At 39.3% G+C, this 19442-nt stretch overlaps 1 pseudogene; it reads left to right on the forward strand.

Annotated features, from left to right (window-relative positions):
- The first annotated feature begins 17565 nt into the window (after window positions 1-17565).
- On the forward strand, window positions 17566-17701 carry LOC148347360 (U2 spliceosomal RNA; annotated as a pseudogene).
- The last annotated feature ends 1741 nt before the right edge of the window (window positions 17702-19442 follow it).

Consider the following 19442-nt stretch of genomic DNA (forward strand, 5'->3'; position numbering starts at 1 on the left):
TCTGTGGACAGACGAGCCACTAATGACAAACGGACGGTTAAAGTGGCTGGAAAAAGATCCATTTAGCACCGCAGACGTTCCCGCTTTTCCTGGACACGCTACAAGTACGGCCTCGCGCCAGCCCGACCCAAGACTTCGAGGAATGTCGGAATCCACAGCAGAAAGCTGAGCCGGGCAAAACCTAGCGGCTAATGAGATGTGGGATGATTGGCGGCCCGAGCAACTCGGTCACAATGTTCTGGCCGACACCCGATATATCTAAACTGCACTTAGAACTGTAAAGGAACTCGCTCAGCTAGTTGCTAGCGACATCATCCTCTCATGCGGAATATAAGATTCAAACCACTAAGCTGTCATGTGCGTTTGACTTTTAGGTAAGGATTGGACTCAGCAATTGGTATCAAAGTAGGGCTTCAAATACAAACCAAGATTTCAAATTATGCTTTCAAGTCAACATAAGAATTTTTAAGCATGGATAGGGAATCAAAACGAGGGATAAATTAAATATTGATAATAAGATTTTTAAGATCTGGGTGGGGTTTGATACGGTGCTTTGAGCTTCCAACTAGGGTTGCGGTTTCAAAGTTTAGGTTTAAGTTTTAAATTTCGGGTTTAAAGCAGTGGTAATTATTTTTGAGATTCTAATGAGTTTTTAATTTTGACAGTGACATGTAATTATATAATCCCGTTTTGGGGTATCTAACTAGAATTTTTTTCTCAGCTCAGGTTGGGATGGGGTTTCAAGTGTGGTTACATTTCAGTTTGTGGATTTTGAAATAGTGTTCCAAGCCAGGGGTCATGTTTTTTGCAAAATTTTGAATTTATTGAAATCATCTCATCTCATTAGCTACACCGCTTATCCTCAGTAGGGTCGCGGGGTGCTGGAGCCTATCCCAGCAATCATCGGGCAGTGGGCGGGGGACACCCTGAATTGGTTGCCAGCCAATCGCAGGGCACACAGGGACAGACAACTCACTCGCTCATTCACACCTAGGGACAATTCGGACCGGCCAATTCACCTGAAATACATGTTTTTGGAATGTGGGTGGAAACCGGAGTGCCCGGAGGAAACCCACGCAAGCACGGGGAGAACATACAAACTCCGCACAGTTCTGGAGCTGGATTTGAACCCACGCAGGAGGTTCCCAAGACATGAACTGTGCCGCACATGCGCTAACCACTGCGCCGCCGTGCTGCCCTATTGAAAACATATTGTTTACAAATAGTTTTTGATTACTTTGGCGGGGTGCTATTTTTTCAATTAAAATGTCATTACTGTAGTGTTGGTTCATATGACGAATTTACGTGTATTTTCTTTTTTTTTTTAAGATTTTTTTTTTTTTATCTTATAATGTTATCAAAAATTGTGTATGTAGTAATCCCTCGTTTTTGCGGGGGTTGCATTTTAATAAGGACCTGCAAATTTCAAAATCCGCAAAGTAGAAAACTCTTCATCCATTTATTTGTTTATTAAATACTCTTATGCAGTACATTGGAACCTAAGAACAAACCCTATTCAAAAAGTAAGTGTGGTACAGCGAGGGATTACTGTATACCTTTTTAGGAATAGCATTTTTTCAATTTCAAAAAATGAATACATAATAAATCTAGCGTATTTTGTCAGCTTTTGGTACTGCATAAATACTATGCAATTACTTGGTATGCTAACCAGTCTATATGCTTAAATAGCTCTTTGAATTGACTTTTCTCCCAATATCCTAGTTAGCGAATAGCGATGGTATGTTTCAGATTCAGATATACTTTATTGTCATTCGTGTACACGTGTATACAGAACGAAATGTCGATACATCTGACCCGCCTGAGAAAAGCATTGTGCATCGGCTGACTTCTTGCTGGTTGGACTCTAGAGAAAGCAAGGGAGTGACGGTCTGGAACACTACTGACAGTGTTGGGGATAAACAACGGATTATCTCGGCGAGGATTCACTCTGTAGTGGGATAAAACATTGCTCTGCCAACATCAAGGCCTTTTTTGCTGATTTACACCTGTTAAAGTACGTCTAATAGACAGAAAGCGAAGACTTCAAGCTTTGGTGACGCTCCTGGAACATCTCGCACTAATTCATCCCAAACCAAAGGAGGAACAAAAAGCCCATAAATAACCGGAAAAATTCCCCTCCCGTCCCACACGATCTCATTTGGATCACAGATTGCGGAGATGGGGGCTACAGTTTGACACCACTCATTTACAACAGCCAGCCTGGAAGACATTACCTTGCCAGAACATCATCATAATGGAGGAGCATCTATCTCCTCTGCACACACCCACAAAGTAATAAAGCTTATCTGCGGGTGACAGTGCGTCCGTCTGGGCCGAGCCAAGTATCCAGCGGCGCCGCTTAACGGCACATAAATATGCCTTAGTGCCCTCGTGCACCGGACGACGTTTTAATAAGCGATTTCAGGCCACGCAAACACCTGCTTGGTGTGGAATGCGACTTTATTTGGAGGGGGGATATTGAACATCTGCAGCTGTCATTACGCAGCCCTCCAAATTGTCTGACCTGTGTGTTTGCGTATGTGCGTCCCCCTCGGACCCCAAGTGTGAAACGTTGCTCTAATTTTTTCCGGGATTTCTCATCTTCACAGTTAATCACAGTGGTCATTGATGAGCAAAAGGCATGTGACGTAAGAAAAACATTTTTTTTGGAACAAAGAAAACACTAGGAGAATTTTGAATTTAATGTAATCATTATAAAAAAAAAGATATTGTTCCAGTGGCATATATTTAGATTTTTCTAAAGAATTACTTTAGACTTTTTGTATTTTATTTTACCTTAGAAAGCGTTCATCTATTTTTCTTAGATTTTATTTTAGGAATTGTTCTCTGAATTTTACCTTAAATCATTGTTATATAAAAAAAATAATAAAAATAAAATTTAAAACAGATAAAATCCTTATGCATTTTTTTTCTTCTTTTTCTTCTTTTTTATTTATTTCAAGAAATATTTTAGAATATTCTTTTTTTACCCAACACTATTTTGAAAATAAATTAACACTAAATATATAATGATTTTTATTTTTCTTCTTTTTAAATGTTTAGAAGGTTATCTATATATCATTGTTTAATTTATTATTTATTTTAATTTTAAGAATTGTTTTAGGTAAAATAAAAAAATAATGATTTGTTTTAAATGTTGTTTTATAATTGTTTTATTTTTAACAGTTATTTTAGATAAAATAGGAAAATAATTATATCTGACATCTATCTCATAACATATTTTTGCTTAATTTTATATGTTTTCTTATTTAATGAAAAAAGGTAAAACATGTATTAAATTACCAAAAAATAATTATTATATTTCTCTTTTTTTCTTGATAAAAGTCCTAATATCACTTCATATAGATCATATATAAAATAGGTTTTTCACTGTATTAAAAAATGTTGAAACATAACAGGATAAAAGCTGCATTTTATATTAAGACTTGAAAATCTAATTTAGGGCTCCTTAATAGTTACAAAAGATGTTGGTGTGTTCCTGACGAATAATTTAGATTAATATCTCTTTTTCTACAATCTTTATCAGAGGTCGACTGATTAATGGGCACGCTGATTTTTGACACCGATATTTGGGAATTTGACGGATATTGGTGTCGGCATATTAATAGGGCGATTAAACCGTTTATTAAACACAAAACCGAGCAACAGCCGAGCCAAACTTCTCTCTTCCTCTACTGCGTTCCGTCTCGGATGCTACTCACCCGATCAGCGATAGGTGGTAGAGTCACTGCCGCAGGTAGCTTACTCCGCACTGTGCGAAAGCATTAGGTCACAAAAGTGAGTACACATCTCACATTTCTGCAGATATTTCATTTAAATGTTTAAAAGAACATCACTTAAGAAACATCGCTTTGACACATGAAAAGTAGTTTGTAAACAAGGGCCATCCATGGCTTACTGGAAAGATATCTTCTGGTCTGATGAGACAAATATTTTTATTTTTTTGCCTCAGATAGAGTTAACCATGCATGGCGGCAACCAGTTGAGGAGTACAAACATGTTTCTGTTGTGCCTAAAGTCAAGCATGGTGTTGGGAATGTCATGGTTTGGGGCTCCATAAGTGCAACTGGAATTAGGGAGTTGCATTTGATTAAAGGAAACACAAACTCAATGCTGTACTGTTAAAAACTGGAGCAGAGAATGATCCTTTTCCTCCAGAAACCGTCTCGCAGGGCAATGTTCGAGCCTGACAATGATCCCAAATACACTTCTATGATGACCAAGGCTTTTCTAAAGGACTTGAAGGGTAAAGGGGATGAACTGCCCAAGCATGTCTCCAGATATAAATCCAATAAAACATCTTTGGAGCATCCTGAAGTGGAAAGCGGAGAAGCGCAAGATCTTAAATATCCCCCAGTTCAGTCACGTTGTCATGGAGGAGTGGAAAAGCATTCCTGTGGCAATTTGTGCGGCACTGGTTGAATCAATGGCCAAGAGATTTAAAGTGGTTCTGCAAAATCATGGTGGCCACAGAATATTGTACTTCAGGAACTTTTACTTAAGGCTGTAGTCACCTATGTTACTAATGGCTTTATTTTAAGTTTTTTGAAGGGAAAAATATATTTTCACTGCTACAGTATATAAGCTTTACACAGACTACCTTTTTTGTGTCAAAGCGACGTTTCTTCAGTGTTGTTCAATTAAATATTATGATGAAATCTCTGCAGAAATGTGAGGGGTGTACTTCCCTTTGTGACATACTGTATTTTTCACATTCGCATATATGGTCTTTTTTTTCTCTCCACCCCCATTTGTGACTACCCTTGACTGAAATGTCGAAGAAATGTCAACGTACAGCGACGTACACAGGGAAGCAGACACTAACGGTATCATATTCCCCATAATGTGAACCCAAACTCCGATTTTATTATGTTTCTAAGCGCTTCGCTTCTAATGGAACAAATGTTGCGCCCGTGGTCTGTACAACGTGTTAGTTAAGAAATATTGACCGACGTGATCAAAACAAAAAATCAATCGTCTCTATAATGAGTGCGAACATAACAAACACTGAAGGCGACCCAATGTAGCTAAACGCTGTAATATTTATGACCACGACTAATTGTACATAAGTAGGCTCCAAATAGCGTGCTATAGTAGCCTTATTGTAAAGCATGCTTTTTGTACGTAGTTGTTTACTGAGCACTAACCAGAGGACCATAGTAAATGAGACCCTGATTTTATTGGATTTCCCCGTGTAAACAAATGTTTGAATTTAATTTAATATCTGATTATCTACTGTTGGCAAAGTAAGGTACACTACAAAAGTATTGTTTTTTGTGGCTATGGGAGACTACAGACTACATCTTATCCAGTGTAAAAGGTTTCAGAGCGCTATTAAGGTTTTATTTGAAATTATAACATATTCTTTGTCTTTTTGCATTATTAAGAAAATGCTAGGCCAATTTTTAAGCTTTTACAGCAAATTAATATTGGCTCCAAATATCAGTTATCGGCCTCTTCTTAGATCAATGATCGGTATCAGCCCTGAAAAACCTTTATCAGTAGATTCCTAATCTTTTTTCCATGAATAAACTATTTTAACTTGCATTACTTTTTTTTAACATAACTGATTGATACAACATAATTTCCTTCTCTGTTTTCAAATGCCGCCTCATCTTTTTGTTTATTTGAAATATTTAAACCCCTCCAAACTGTTATCCATGTGTTGTGCTCCCCCAAAAGCCAAACATTTCTCTAATTTTTTCCAGACCTTAACTCTCATGTCCACTTCTACGCATGGCTCAGACGTGTTGACGTTTGTGTCGTAAGCCTTTTTAACTTTTTCTTCCCTTGGGCTGTTTGCAAATTTTTTTTCCAGTTTTTTTTTTGTGTTGGGAAAGGTAGCAAGGTCTTTCAATTTATTACGGCATCGTTACATAAGCTTAAAAAAATGCAACTCCTCAGTGGGACTTTTTTTCCCCCCAACCTAATCATGCATTTTGACCTTGTGGGATTCATACTTTGGAACAATTTATACTCCAGAAAATATGGTGACACGCATTTATAAAAGCCATGCACTTAACGTGAAAAGGTTACCCCAAAAAAATGTGTTAGCAAGATTCCGAATGGGCGAGGAGACGTAATCAAGGTCTGTTTAGGGGGGACGGAAAAAGTGTGTTTTTGCAGCCTGACGCAATGACACTGAGCATTACGCCTGATTGACAAAGTGGACAAGAGTCTGTGGCTTGCGAAAACAAAGTGGCACAGTTTGGACTACTCGTTGCATGAGAAACGCTTCAAGTCGATGCCCCCCGACTTTGTGTTTTGATTTCCAAAGGCACGTGACGGGATTTCTGAGTGTGGTGACAGAGTCAGAAATTTTTTGTTTTCAAAATGCTAATTTCACAAGCTTGTAATTTGTCATTTGTTTGAGACCCTGTATTCGATATTTGAGTAAGCCATTTCTTCCTGACATGCTGTTGAAAATAGCAAGAAAATTCAAGAGAATGCATCATTAGATATAGTCAACCCTTGTTTTCCCAGGGATACATTGCAAAAAGAACCAGTGGTAGGCAAAATATAAGTTAGACGCCTTGACTTTTATTTTTATTTTTTAATAACTGAATTATCTTGGGGTTCGTATGAGTGGTTGAAATACTTAAAAATGCTTGGATTTTGAGGTGTTTTCAGCGATTGAAAAGTGCTTGATACTTGTGTAACACACTCAATGAGTCTGCCTAAAAAAATGACACCGACACTACTCTTTCGTGGCTTTGATTTGCTAATACATTTCATCACATTTAGTTTGGACAGCATTGTCCGCCCAAGTGTCATCGTCTCTTAGGGGATAGGTGCATGCAACACCTAAACAGGACACTATAAAATGTGTATTAGTGCAAGAATTACGTATCAATTATCGATATTTACTGTGGGTCATGTAAGAACATAAGGTAGCGTTCCCAGTGTCAAATTGTAATGAGAAGAATATTCTGCCACTGGAATTTTAAGATACATTTTTAACCTTATATTGGAGAGATTAAAAAAAATAATATAAAAAAAATTAACACATACATTGTTCCGTTCCACAAATATGTTCTTGATTTATTCAAGATCTAAAATCGCATGTCTTGATAAATGCACAAGACTAAAAATCACTCATGTAAGTTGAAGATATAATCTTAGCTCTGCAAAATACATGACTCCCACCAGGTTTCTTCTTTTGATAGTACTCGAGAAATTGGAAAATTGGCTTTGAAAGTCCTTATAAAAAGTCCTTGAATTTGGCCATGAACAAGGTGTACAAACGCTGTATCTAATGAAATACTTTTGTCTTAGCCATTGTTGACATTATTAGTTTTCAAGGAATCATTTACCGATTGACTCTTGAGCCAATCAAAATGCAGAACAAATTGCACAATGCAAACCACTGAAGTGACAAAACGGTCAAAAGTAACCCACAATTATAGGATTTACCATATACCAAGTCAAGTCAAGTCACATTTGTTTGTATAGCCCTTAATCACAAGATGTCTCAAAGGACTGCACAGGATTATAATTACACCATCCCCTGATCTTAAACCAACATGCGGGCAAAGAAAAACTCAAAACCTCAGCATAAGGAAAAAACAAATTTTCTTCGAAAGCCACATTAACATAATGGTAGTTTCTAAAGGGCCTGATGCAACTTACAAATTCAACTAATTTTTATTGGTATGTAGAATAAATGTAACTACTCCTACATGGGAAGTAACTCCAATTTATTCATGACTCAAATCAAAACATTACAGTTGCATTGAAAAAACTTTACTTCACATATATGTTATAAACTATAAATACAACAAAAACAAAACAAAATATTGGACATTTTTAGGATCATTTATTTGTCAAGTCCACTCATCTTCAATGATGTAGAAACATTGGAGTGTAGTGATGCTAAGCCATCACTATAGGTGAATGCATTGTGGGAAATGTAATTTTTGTCAAAGCGCTCTTATGACCTTTCTATTCCTAGACGCTCAGATATTTATTTTGAGATCTCACAGGCCACATAAAAAAACATGGTGGGACATATTTTGCCCCCAGACCATGAGTTTAAAACATGTACTCTGTAAGATAGACACGGGCTATGACATTAATACATTCTTAGGTGGGGATCATAAAGTTGTACTATATTTACTTGCTATGGGTCCCAAGGCTTGCAGTGATGCTAAAGGGATAAGCAAAAACATGATAAACCTGGAAACAAAACTTTCAATTTTCAATATGTACGAAAAAGTGAATGAATGGCTATTCTATTTTGCATGGCTGTGACTAATGAAATGAAATGATCTGCATTTATATAGGGCTTTTCAAGTCAATACTTCCCAAAGCGCTTTACAGTGTGCTTCACATTTCCCAGTAGCGGCCGTGCAGCCATGTAAGGCGCTAACCTGCATATTGGGGGTATTAGGGGTTCAGTGTCTTACCCAAGGACACTTCGACATGTAACACGGAGGAGCCGGGATTCGAACTGCGATCTTAAGACGAGCGCTCTACCTCTTGAGCCACTGCCGCCCCAATCAATGATCGTGAATATTAGTAAAATAAGGAGGTGATCAAAGCAAAGAAATCTTCTGAGGGCATGACAATCCTTGCAAGTGGAAAGTTTAAACTTTGTATTTTTAATCCACTGTTGCTGACTCCCCCCTGAGAATCCACCTGCTTCTCCACTAGACCAGCTCAAGTCATGTCACACCAATGGAAAATAAATTGAAATGTTTACTTTACATCTATATTTATTATTAATGTTATTTAGACATATGCACGTAAATTACACAAAAGTATTACTTACCAAATACTATTTGGTTTTATTTTTTTTAATCTTAAGTACTGAGTCTTCATTATACATTAGCAAATTACCATAGTTTTCCATCCCCTTTATACAGCAATATAACTTTGTGATTCCCACCTCAGAATGGATTAATGTTGTATCCCTGGATGAAAGGTGGGGGGTGGTTGGTTTAGTGTAGTCATCATTACTGTATGGAAGAAAAAAACCTGATTCACCAAACTATCATGAAATCCGTTTTGCCTGGGATCCAGTGTTTGTGTCTGCTTTGAGACGGAGCGCAGCAATCAAACCGGCTCGGCGTTTGTCGTTGTCTTTGGCCCCTCGGGGCTCGATGGGTATCTTCAGGAAATGGCGGACGGGACATCGACTGATTGCTTTTTAATGAACACGGGCTAATGTGACGCCTCTGCTGCTCATTTGCCGGTCACCGAGATCGTATCAGCAACGAGCGTCTCCCGTTTCTGCTTGATAACGTCAGGTATACTTTATACAAACTTTTATGTGTTATTACTTTGACGAGTCAGCGTGTGTTTTGTTAAACTATCGTGGGACTTGGAGGAACGGCCACATGAAGGGGGACAACCGCAATGCCATTGTCCCAACACGGCGGAACATCTGTCCCCCCGTGTCGAGGTCTCCGTCCGCTATTCCGGTGCCACGCCTCCTCACATTCTCATGCTAAATTGCGCCAGGCAGAGTGGCAGATGTGAAACATTTGGTTTGCTTCTTGTGCACTTGTAAAGGAATAATAGAGGCCGTTATCGATACTTTGTCCCTCTATGTGTCATAAAATAAAGAGTTCATGGAGGCGGGGGACACTTCTTTGGTGGTCTTTTGGAGGCAAAGAGGAAGTTATATATATATATAGATATATATCTATATATATCTATATATATATATATAGAGTCAACAATGGGTAGATTACTTCACGCATTTTCGCCTATTTTGGGTGGCTCTTCTCCCAGATCACTTTTATGACCCTCAAATTCATCTTAAGGCAAGTACACATCATAAATACATCGATAATATAGTGTCATGAAGTCATTGACCACCAGTGACTTCCATTGCTGTCAGTGGCATTAAATTTATCAATGCCTCTGACGTCCATAACTGTTAAAGGCAGTGAAAGTTTTGGTTCAAATAACTGTGAATCTGCATACAATGATTTTTTTTCTTCTTGTTAAATCACTGCACACATACTGTATAATTTAATGGAATATAGTGTCACACACACAAAAAAGAAAGTTGCTATAACCTTCCTAGGTTCTTCTAGGAACAATGTTCTCCCATACAAAAGTCTCTCAATGCGAAAATTCCGACCGTGATTAATCTCATCTGTCACGGCGAGAGTTGCAGGTTCACATTTCCGTGGCCCGACGGGGAAGCAATTGTATAATGACCCCCCCAACCCTCCTTCCTCCAAATTCCCATTAGGTCTACTGTGTGTCTAATGGTTCCTGCTGTAGATTAGGGGGGGCACAATAAAAGGTTACCTGAGTGTCTCAGGAGGAATAATTTAACATTGGCGCTGAGCTTACTAGCATTTAGCGGGCCATACCGCAAAAACTTTTACCCTTTACAGTCCCCCACCACGGATCGCACAACACCCTCCCCCTTAGCTCTTTGTGCCTCCATGAGAGTGAACATTCTCTTTTCGCCATCACTCTTTCTCACCCTTCTGTTTACCTATTCATCCTTTGTGGGATTGCAGAGAGGAGGAGGTGGGTTTGTGGGAGTGGGGAGGGCGCTTAATAACCATGATGGTCCCATCTATCCCGAGACTTTGCCAAGATTGCACGGAATTTTGGATCGTGCCCGCCAAGGACGGCTCACTTGGCATCACCTCTTCCTTTTTCATGAGCCCCCTTCAGCCCCATTCAAAGAGGAATAAATAAGTGTTAAAACAAGCGAGCATCGAGTTCATGTGCTGAAGCGCTCGCCTTTGATTGTGCCCCCCCTGCCCATCACCTCCCCCACTTCAAATGGGAAGTGGCTGCCTAGGGTCTCAAGGAGGCATGTTGAGGCTTGCGGTTTAAGGCGGAAATGTTTTGCCTTCTTCTTGGGTGGGTACAGTTTGATGTTTGAATCTAAAAAATCGACACTTGATTAAATCATTAGTTGCTTGAATTATTTTGGGTTTCAACGTTTAAAAGTGGAGTGCGTCCGTCCTTAAAAAGTTCAAAATGAAACATTTTCTCTCTTAGGTTGTGAGAGACCAGAAACCGAGACAGGACCCACTTACGTTTGGAGCCATATCCCCCTAGTGGGAGATGGCTAGCGTCTTTTCTGACTCTTTCTGGGAGATTGTTTCAGAGAAGGGGGTTCCCAGCCCCCTCGCTCAACCCAACTGATGTCTTGGGAGTCATTAGGTGACCAAACCCCCCAATTCCAACCCCTAATGCCAAGCAGGGAGGCAATTAGTAACAATGTTGTAAGTCCTAGGTATGACCCGGCCGAGGCTTGAACCAGCAACCTCCCAGACTCGGGGCGGGCGCCCTAATCCCAAGGCCACCGAGCTGGTCCGTTTTACTCAGCTTTATTTAAAAGGAGGAAAAGGCTTGCACCCACGATCCGGTGATCGTCGGTCACGGGTAGCAGATCGCTCGGAACGCGGAAGTTCCGTGGTGAGCGAAGGCAGTGTTGAGAGCGAGGGAAGAACAGGTCGATGGCTGGGACGGTGGAGCAGAAATGTAATCGAGTTCAGAAAAGGGGTCGGCGCCGGGAATCAAACGGGAATCTGGACAGGATAGAGTCAGGGTCGAAAGGACTTGCCTTGCGTGGGCTGAGGTTCGCAGACGGACTGGCAACGGGTTTAAAAAGAGATAAGCAGCCAATCAGCGTATAAGGCAGTTGGCGCCGATGGAGCTGACTCAGGTGCCTCGCATCAGTAATCATGACATAAGTATGTGTTAACAATGCCCAACTGAGTTCAAAGAGCCTTCATGTATTTTATTCCACCACGCCTATCTGCTTTTATCTTTTATCATCGCATTACGCTAAAGTGAAGAAGGCGGTGTCGTTTGAGGGGCGTGTTCTGGGGTTTGGGAGATGAGCTGAGTGATATCACGAACGTGGTTGTGTTTTTTTTTAATTGTTGGATGAAAATGATGCAAGTAGGAAAAGGACAGTTTCAAATGCAGTCCAAATGCCAACCCAAACCCCCAAAAAGATGAAAAAGGAAGAGTTTATTTGTGCGCATCTAAAAATTTCACACACTTGCATAAGCAACAAAAGTAGCTGCTACAATGATTTGAGCCAGAAGATAGCCTCAGCAAGCAGAATATTTTTGAAGTTACATACGCCACCTTTTAATGTGAACAAAAATTTTACATTACTATTTTAAAGTCTGTGACACTTTTTTTTTGAAAGGGACAATTAATGATTATTTATGAAATTTTCTCTCGTTGATTTTTTACGAAACTAAAGTGAATGATTTACTGGATCCGACATGGCGGCGCGCATGGATGCTGCGGCTAGTTGCTCTCCAGCTAATCTTCTATTTATTACCGTTCTCTTGTCTTTTTTGCTTTCTTTTCTGGACACATGCGTGGCCATTAATACTTATAGTCGGGAGGAACTTATTCAATTGGGTGGGCGTCTAAATTTCGACTTTTCAGGCACTTTTTATACCACCTTTGATATCCCGAACGAGCTACAAAGGGATCCGGGATCTCCGTGGTCGGCAACCCCACTTACGAAGCGACGGAGACGGCGTAGAGACCGAAAACAGAAACAGGGTGGTCGCGCTGGGAAGTGTGTGAAGCTAAAAGAGCTCCATTGGCGAAATGGCAGAGAAGGACACGAAGATGTGCCTAATTCCACCATTATTTCTTCATCAATCTTGCTGGTCAACTGACACCTGAGACTCAACACGCCCGAACGGCGACATCTTGTGACGATCTCTACAAAGACTTCAGCTAAGTTAAACGATTCAGCAAGTCTAAAATTTGGTCTTTTAAATATTAGATCGCTTGCTCCTAAAGCTTTACTTGTTGATAATATTATTCGTGATTACAGACTTAACTTGATTGATCTATGTGAAACTTGGCTGAGACCGGATGAGTTTTTACCGTTAAATGAGGCTTCTCCTCAAGACTATGTGAGCAGTCATGTAGCACGCTCTTTGAAGAAGGGTGGCGGTGTCGCACTAATTTCTGAAAAAATACTCAAACTTACTCCTCGTACCTCTAATAACTATCAAGGTTTCTTCATTTTCCTCATGTTGAGGTTTTTGAGTTTTTCCTTGCCCTCATGTTGGTTTCAGATCAGGGGATGGTGTAATAATAGTCTGAAATAATAGTCTGTGCAGCCCTTTGAGACTCTTTGTGATTAAGGGCTATACAAATAAAAATGACTTGACTTGCATTTACTAAACTCATGCCCATGTGGGTTTTGTCCGGGCACTCCGGTTTCCTCCCTTATTCCAAAAACAAACATGTCAGGCTAACTGCCCAGTCCAAATTGTCCCTAGGTGTGAATGATAGTGTGACTTTGATTCTGTCGCTGTTTGCCCTGTAAGTGGCTGGCAACCAGTTGAGGCTGCCCCTTGCCCAAATAAAGCTGGGATGGGCTCCAGCACACCTGCTGCCCTAGTGAGGATAAGCGGCACAGAAAATGGATGGATTAATCACCTCCTTATCTTCAATAATAGTCTCGATCGTCGATTGGTTGCAACCATAATACTTTGCTAGGGTAACTGTGCTTGTGTTTTTTTTATGTTTTAGTAATGTTTCCATGGTTATCATTTTTTGCTTTTCCCTTTAATAACGTTGCAGAATTTGTGACCCTTAGGTATACAAAATAAAGTTTGCTGCACAAGATTCTGAAATGGACCAAGAGAAAGAAAGGAACAATCTTAGGAGGGAGTTCAGCCAAATGGCATTGAAATTATGTGACACAAACCAATAGCAGACCAACAGCTTAACAGGTTGATGAAATGGATTAAAATCATTTTTTAAAAGGCAACTACTTCGATCATCTGCTACTTACTGAAAAAAGATTAATATATCAAGCGTTTCTTTGGATATTATATATTATATGAGTCACTCGCAATAATGTACTAAGAAAGGTAAATAAAAAGGCTTTCTTATTTTCTTTTGCAGGGTAAAGCTCTGTTCTGATTTTGAACATATCTTCCCCACAAGAAATAAAAATAGAAGGGTTTGGTATTTGTATTTTTGTTTATAATTAAGCTATTTGAAAAACACTTCCTTTTATTGTTTTATGTTATAAATCCTGTTGTTTTGTGTGCTAATGTTTTAAACTTGAATATTTGAATAAAAAGGAGTAAATTAAAAATCTGGTTTTGAAAATTAGATTCATCGATGAATCAAAAAAACAATCGATTGATTCATCAATTATTAAAATAATCGTTGCAGCCAGAGCCTTCAGTTTATTTTGCGATAGCTTCAAATCCCATGATATGTCTCTTTTAATTGGCAAGTTTTCATTGGAAACCTCACATCTTCAAGTTAAGTCAGTCCTCGTCTGCATGCGGCAGGCGCGCGTCCATCGCGAGATCTTTGTTTATCGCCGGGGCCAGGATGGGTCGCCGGCGCCAATCCCTCCCCGATGGGAACCCGTCGACCATATTTTAACGCCTCCTAAGCTCTTAATGGGACGTGGCAGCTCCAACAGGCCTCCTTCTTCGAGGTTCCAACCCCCCTCTACCCCCTCTTTGCGCTTGTCTCGCTTGTGGGAATTTCCACCCGGCGCCCCCAAACAGACGCTCACACGCCCAAAAGCAAATGATGCAAAACACTGTCATTTGTCATAAAAGCGGACTTTTTCCACTGCATGCCGCTCCGTTGCTAGTTTTGCTTTTGAGAAAATAAAGGACTGACAGAACATCAAATGAATGTGATATTCATGAGGCTATTCGTTTTAAAATGTAAACAGATCATTTGTTTCAGACGTCCACTCACTATAACCCTCAAGGTGGTCTTTTAATATTAATTTTTTTCTACACTACAAAAGAGAACCCAAAAAAACTTGTTCTGTTGCCAAAATTCCAGTATAACTTTTCTCCATCGATACATATTCCATTTGTAAAGTTGATACATTTTAAAAAACAAATAAAATAAATTTGCTAACTCAAATTAGGTTTTCTTCTTTTAAAAGAGAGGAAAAAAAGCAAAATGACCTGTCATAATATTTTTATATCTTCATAATAGCAATTTCACAGTAAGAAAAATAATTTTTAAAGTGTGTAATATTTAGTGCTTCCTACAGGTGCAAAAAAACAAAACAAACAAACAACATCTATATAATTAATTATACCAATGTTTATTTTTATAAACATTAATCGTTCGAGAAATTTGTATTTCTTTTACATAGCAGAATCCATACCTAGTAGTCGCCGCCATGTTTGTCTTTTGTCTTGTTGCTATTTGGCACTGGTTTTGGTTAGCTTTAGGCAATACGGTGCCATCTAGTGGTCAAATATTACACAATGTACCTTTAAGAAAAATGATCTGATAAATATCAGTTTTATTATTTTGCTAATATACATTGTATCGGTAGAAAAATCTTAAAAAAAGGACAATTATCTGCAAATTATTCTTATTTTTCCAATATAAGTTGTACAGTACAAAAGTATGGATAGCAATCATTAATAAAATATAGATCCAAATGTAGGACAGTGACTAAAATTTTCTGGCTAAAAGTGTTGCCTTGATCCCATGTGAACTAAAAACAAAACAAAACATAACAAAACTGCTTAATCTGCCTGCCAAAGTTCATCTATCATCTCCTCTGATTGTCGTCCACCACTGGAGGAAATGTGGCACTCTCATTAACATGCAAATCCTCATCTAAGGAGAAGGAGAATAAAAGGAAAAAATGGGGCAGAAAAAAAAGCCTGTGTAGCGAGATGTTGCTAGCATTAGCTCTCCGACTCACTTGAAAGGCAATTTCCCTCAGGTCTAACATGCACTCACTGTAACAATTACTAGCATGCAGGTTGAGATTAATCGAATTAGCGGGCGGTTTCCCTGCGCTCGGACACGGCCGCATCAATCACGAAACGCCGTTTGGACCCTCTATCAGCGTCTCTGTGAGACGCCGGGTCCGAACTGTCGCCCTCCATCCATCAATGAAGCGGTCCGGGGTGGCAAACTCATTTTCCAGCATGTTTGCTGGTTTTAATCAAAACGGCTGAAGCTGTCTCTCCTGCAAATAAGCAGTAGGAAGGACTAGTTTCAAAGAAATAAAGATTCTTTTTTTTAAATTTTTTTTTAGATTTTTTAAAAATAGATTATTTTTATTTTAATAAATTATGTCATTTTATTTCAAAATATGCATACACTGTGGTACCTCTTTTTACAATTCCGCCTTATTATGAATGTTTCGTTATTCGAAATTCGTGTCCGACTAAAATCATCCTCTTTATACAATGTACAATACAATTAACCAGTGTGCTTAGTCTTTTATCAGATACGTTAGACACTTGCAACCACTCTGCATTAAACTACCAAAGGATTTAGTCCATTAATTCATTGGCTGCAGCCACCAAAGGTCAGTTCACTTCCACCATTGGGCATTGTTTATGTTTCCGGCCATGGGTCTTGCAAAACGAGGAGAGAGAAAGAGAGTTTGGGCTCCACTTACAAAAGAAGCAAAATATTATCCCTAAAGCCTGCGACAGAGGTGGTTAGTATCCCTGTTCAATCAAGCCAAAGGACGGCAATAAATGAAGCTATGGAAAAGCTTCTTATGATTTGGGGATGAGAAAAAGCTCGCTAGGGACACGATCACCTTATCGACGGCAGGAATGTAGCAAGCGTTCGCCCGCTGGGAAAAACTGCAGCCTTTAATCACAAAAGACATCCCTAAAGCCAAAAGCGGACGGTCAATGTTTGATGAAAATGGTCTGAAACATTTTAAAAACATTCTGAGATCTAGACAGAAACAACAATTACTGGATTGCTATTTTATGCGTCCAATGACCGGACGGGCACAGTGAGTTGAAAAGCGTGCCATTCGTATGTTGTTGTTTTTTTTGTACTGTACAGTAACTTAATCGTTTGCATTTCTTTAGCCTTATTTCTTGTTACATTTATACTATGATTTATATTTATGAACATTGACTGATCAAAAGTGTATCTCAGGGCAGTTGCAGTTGATTAATTGGGTGTTTGATTGCCTTTGATGACTTTGGAATGGATCCATCTTGTTTTAATTAATTTCAATAGAAAAACGTGTTTCGGTTTACAACGATTTCATTTTACAATGTCACTGCTAGAACCAATTCCATTCGCAAGTAGAGGTACAATGAGGTGACAAATACCACTGTACATATATTTTGATATTTTTTAAATAATACATTTTAAAACAACTTTTCTGGAGACATCTTGAACAATAGGAATCAACATTTTTTGGAAATAATAACAAAATAGTTATGGTTAAATATTAATCATTTAATATTGAGAATGTCACCCATCATAGTTTTTTTGTCTGTATTTAAAGCAAAGGTATTGTATTCTGTTGAGCAGGGGTCTCCAAGGTGGTACCTGTTGGAACCAGGTAGGACAGCTAAGAACACATGAGTAGTCCACAGAAAGTTTCTGAAAGTAGCTCACCAGTGATGGGTCATTGCGACTTTCTAATAAGTTGGATTTGTAACTGACATGTTGTTTTAGTGGTTGACTCAACTTCTAAATTGTAGCTTTTTGCGCTAATCACTAACAAACAGTAGCTCTCTGCTTTAAAAAGGTTGGCGACACCTACTGTAGAGAAGCAAAACAACAAAGTATCTCTAACACAAAAAAGGAACACTAACTGTCACTGAACCTCTGAATTTGTATTTCATCTATATTGATTTTTGCAATCCGGAGATGGAATAAGAGCTTGCTCTGTCCACTCCACGCATCGGCCCGGTATTGCAGTACCTCCGGGAACAGTGCATTCGCAATGATCGCAGCAAGGCTTTAAGGCTAGGACCTTAGCTTGGCCTTTTGGCTGAGAGTAAGAGTCCCGGCTCCTAGGCTTTGTAGCGTATTATGAACAGACCGATAACGGATAATGGATAATGAATAAAGAAGATAGATCAATAACCCTTAAAAAATCCCCCCCCAATGAGGTCTCTTTTGGCTGAGAATAAGTGTCCCAGCTCCTAGGCTTTGTAGCGTATTATGAACTGACGATAACGGATAATGGATAATGAATAACGAAGATAGAACAATAACCTTTAAAAACCCCAAAACCCCATACATGAAAGGCTAACAATGGATATCAGAACCAGAACTACTTCTAACTGAACAGAACATGTAAGAAAAGCAATGCAGGATTGGTTTAAAGAACTATCTCTAATGGAATCAAAACACAAAAGAAAACACTACCTCTAGCAAAACTAAAACATGAAAATAAGAGAACACAAAATATGTTTGAACACTAACTCTTAACAAAGACATGAACGAAATACAACACAGTACAACTAGGAACACTAACTCTAACGAAACAAAAACAAAAAAAGAACACAGAAAATATGTTGGGACACTAGCTCTAACTGAACAAAACATGACACAATGCAGAGTATGTGGGTACACTGACGCCTAACTAATAAAAACACAAAAGAAAGACAACGGAGTATATGTTTGAACACTAACCAAACAAAAACATCAATGAAAGTCAATGTTGGAACGCTAACTCTGCCTAAAAAAAAAGGGCATCCAGAATATGTCAGGACACTAGTTCTAATTGAACAGAACATAAAAGTCAAGTCATTTTTATTTGTATAGCCCTAAATCACGAAGAGTCTCAAAGGGCTTCACAGATTGTTACACTATATTACACAAACTATTTTCAACCGACAAGAGGAGTAGGTTATTCGTATGCAATGGAGTAGAAGTGAGTTTTAAGTTTAGATTTAAACATTTCCACTGAGGTTGCAGATCGAATCTCAGGGGGAAGAGCATTCCACAGCACCGGTGCCCGGATGGAGAACGCTCTCGAACCAGCAGAAGACTTCTTTGCTCTCGGGATCATCAGAAGACCAGCACTCTCAGATCGTAGGCTTCGGACCGGGACATAGTGGCAGATCAGATCTGAAAGATAAGAGGGAGCAAGTCCATGTATGATTTTGTACAATACTAAGAGAACTTTGAAGTCACATCTTTGGCTAACTGGGAGCCAATGCAGGTTAGCCAAAATCGGTGTTATGTGATCGTACTTTTTTGTCCTGGTTAAGAGCCTCGCTGCGGCATTTTGTACTAGCTGAAGAACACAGAAGATGTAGGGACACCAACTCGCTCCAACTGAAGAAAACATGAAAGTAAGATGAAAAGGGACATAGACACACACAACAACAAGCGTGCCATGATGGCGTAACCATAACATTTAAAACATCAAAGAGCGAAGTTCCACTGAAAGCACCAAAACACAGAAAATGAGAGACTGTACAGGACATGACACATTCGTGACAGAAATAAACACCTCTCTTTTGACATGGTCAAATTTTTGTTGACTTGAACCCAATCGCGGGGTTCCAGTATTTTTGATTTTATAGTCAGACAGATGGAGGTTTTACAAAGTGGCTCGCGCCCGAGGAGTTTTCCTCCCGTTCGTGAGTTTGCCAGGGCCATTGGCGCCGGGCCGCGCCATCGCCGCGTATGCGACCACAGATAGCAAAAGAAAAACGTGGCCAGAGTGCCAG

The sequence above is a fragment of the Urocampus carinirostris genome, chromosome 19 (genome assembly GCF_059441175.1).
Source record: "Urocampus carinirostris isolate Australia breed hairy pipefish chromosome 19, RoL_Ucar_1.0, whole genome shotgun sequence".
NCBI lineage: Eukaryota > Metazoa > Chordata > Actinopteri > Syngnathiformes > Syngnathidae > Urocampus > Urocampus carinirostris.